Source organism: Corvus brachyrhynchos, unplaced genomic scaffold (assembly GCF_000691975.1).
Source record: "Corvus brachyrhynchos isolate BGI_N302 unplaced genomic scaffold, ASM69197v1 scaffold148, whole genome shotgun sequence".
NCBI classification, from domain to species: domain Eukaryota; kingdom Metazoa; phylum Chordata; class Aves; order Passeriformes; family Corvidae; genus Corvus; species Corvus brachyrhynchos.
In genome coordinates this window covers 3,182,163-3,184,696 of record NW_008239785.1, presented here as the reverse complement: position 1 = coordinate 3,184,696, position 2,534 = coordinate 3,182,163, and positions in this window count along the sequence as shown.

Genomic DNA, 2,534 nt, shown 5'->3' with positions numbered 1-2,534 from the left:
CTCTTTCCTTCTCGCCCTCCTCCTCTCAGTCCTTTTCCTCCGTTCCTTTTCTTCCCACACTTTTCTCCCCAGGCCGTGGTCCCCACAGACCCTCCCTCATCTCCGCTCACGGCAGAGCACAGCTTTTCTCATTTCTTCTTCCTCGCTATCCCCTCCTGCCTACGCTCCCCCCGCCTTCTCTGCCCTTCGCTTTCCTTTACAGCCCTTCTCTTCTGCTCCATCCTTTGCCTTATCCTGCATCAAGGTCCTCTCCCCTCATGTCATCCCTTCTCCCCTTTTCTTGCCCCTTTTCCCACTCCTCTGCCCACAGCCTTTGTCCCCTGAAGCTCCTGTGCCAGGCTGCTCTCGGGCACAAGCCCAGTGACAGCTCTGTCAAGCCACTACCGCCCACTCTCAGAGCCTGCTCCCAAGCCTGGATGGTTCCGAGGTGCAAGCACGATGCCAGGACAACAGCCAGCTCCAGCCTGTCCCTAGTCCTGGGTTGAAAGGAGACAAAAACAAGCAGGCTTGTACCACAGACCCTGTTTGAGCACCTTATGAGGAGCTCATTGCATGTGGTGGCCCATTAACCCTAATGAAATTCCACCCACACAGAAGGAGAGGATGTTTTATAACCCTGGGTGCTGGGAATTCAGGATTTGGCCCTCACTGAACACCTCAAAGCAGCTGTTTGAGGGCATTCAGTGTTGCCTTTGAAGCCATCGTCGCAGTTTTCTGCTCCGAGCAGCTCTGTGAACTGCAAGCAGGTCTTTTTGGTGTCCCTGAGTTACATTTCACATGCTCAGCTCTGCGAACCTCTTTTCTTCAGAGGAAATGAGGTAATTCCAATCGTTCTGCAAAAGAAAGCAATGTGCTGACTCTCCAGCTGGGGCAGACTGTGGGAATACTCATTTGTTGGCATATAACCTGTACAGGAGTGGTTTTTTGTTCGATTGAGTGACATATCAGATCTGAGACATTCTCGTAAAACCTACAGGAAAAAAATATTTTCACAAAATCGTGTAATCTGGCTTTTGCTGCCCAACAGCCTAGGACTTTGCATCCAAGCACTCAATATGGCTACAATATACAGATAAATTATATGAATTTATTGTTAGGAACAGAATACTTTCCAAAAGCAATTATTTCTCACAAATAATAGAAGAACTCTAGTCCAACTGCCTGACCACGTCAGGGCTGACCAAAAGTTGAAGCATGTCATTAAGGGCATTGTCCACATGACTCTTCAATAGGTGTGAGAAAGTTAAGATTTTCCCATTTCTGTATTAAAATTGCTTAGAAAAAGATCTAGTACCTAGAGATGGCCTTCTCCCAGATGCACCAGAAATGCTTGATTATGTTTGCTGAGTTACAAATGCCAAGTTAAAGAGAATCCTTGATTCTGGTCTGTGACTGTATTAAGGCAGATGAATTTCCAGGCAGCCACTGAATTTTCAGAATGTGTATGTGTCATGGAGAGGTCTATGAGGAGAAAAGGGGAGAGGAATAGTCTATAATTCCTCTCTTATTCCCAGCTTTATCCCCCTCCTCTGCTGCTGTACGCAAGAGCTGAGTACTAGCCCTCGCTTTAATCATCCAGGAGCTCCCAGCTGCCTGTCACTGCTGGATTGGATAGAGTTTTCTGACACAAATCCCATCTTTTCTGGATGCACAGTCTGCTGCTCTTGCATAGACACTTTATATTGCCTTTTCTGTAGGCATCACTGCAAGGTAATGCAATCAAATATAAATCCATGGAGTTCCATCACACAGAAGGCCAAAAAAAAAAAAAATAATCATCTAAACCCAGGGTTACTGTCACAGGAGTTGACTTGGACCTTAGAATCTCTGATAGATTCCAGGGCTGACAAGCACAAATAAAATCCCTTGGACCAAACTCCATCTAGGAGAAAGACCACCATCTCTAACCCTTATTCTATTAAGGTGAAAAGCAAGTACCAAAATCCCAAGATTTTTGCTGAATTTACTTATATGTAACAGACACATTTCCTCCTCAGAACTGTATCAATCCTCATTTCCCTGAATTTTAAGCTCACTCCATCCTTCAGCAAGGTAAGAGAAATTAAAGAGGAACCTGCATCAGAGGCACTGATTTCCCATCAGAGTGCAAAACAGGGTTGGAGGAAGACACCACACTGAGGTGATGCTGTGGGGCTGTTTGTATGGGGTGTCCCCTTTTGCAGCCCCAGCTAAGGGAGGGTGGATGATCTTATTGAAGAACAATCCACACAATCGCAGCAAGGCAGAGAAGACCCTGACACCTCCACTGAGAGGTCCCGATAATTGTCCCAAGCCACCGTGAAGCCCATGGCAAGGCCAGGACACGGCATTCCAACCGCAAGCCCTGCTCCTGGCAGACCTCCCAGCCGGGAGGGACAGAGCAGGAGCACTGCGGGACAGCTCCCCGTCCTCGCAGCCCGAGTGAGCCCCACCCCGACGCCCCACGCTCCTCTCCCCGCAGCCCCGCGCCCGCCCCGCTGTCCGCGGCAGGGCTGGGCGGGGAGGAGGAGGCAGAGGCGGAGAAGGAGGAGGCG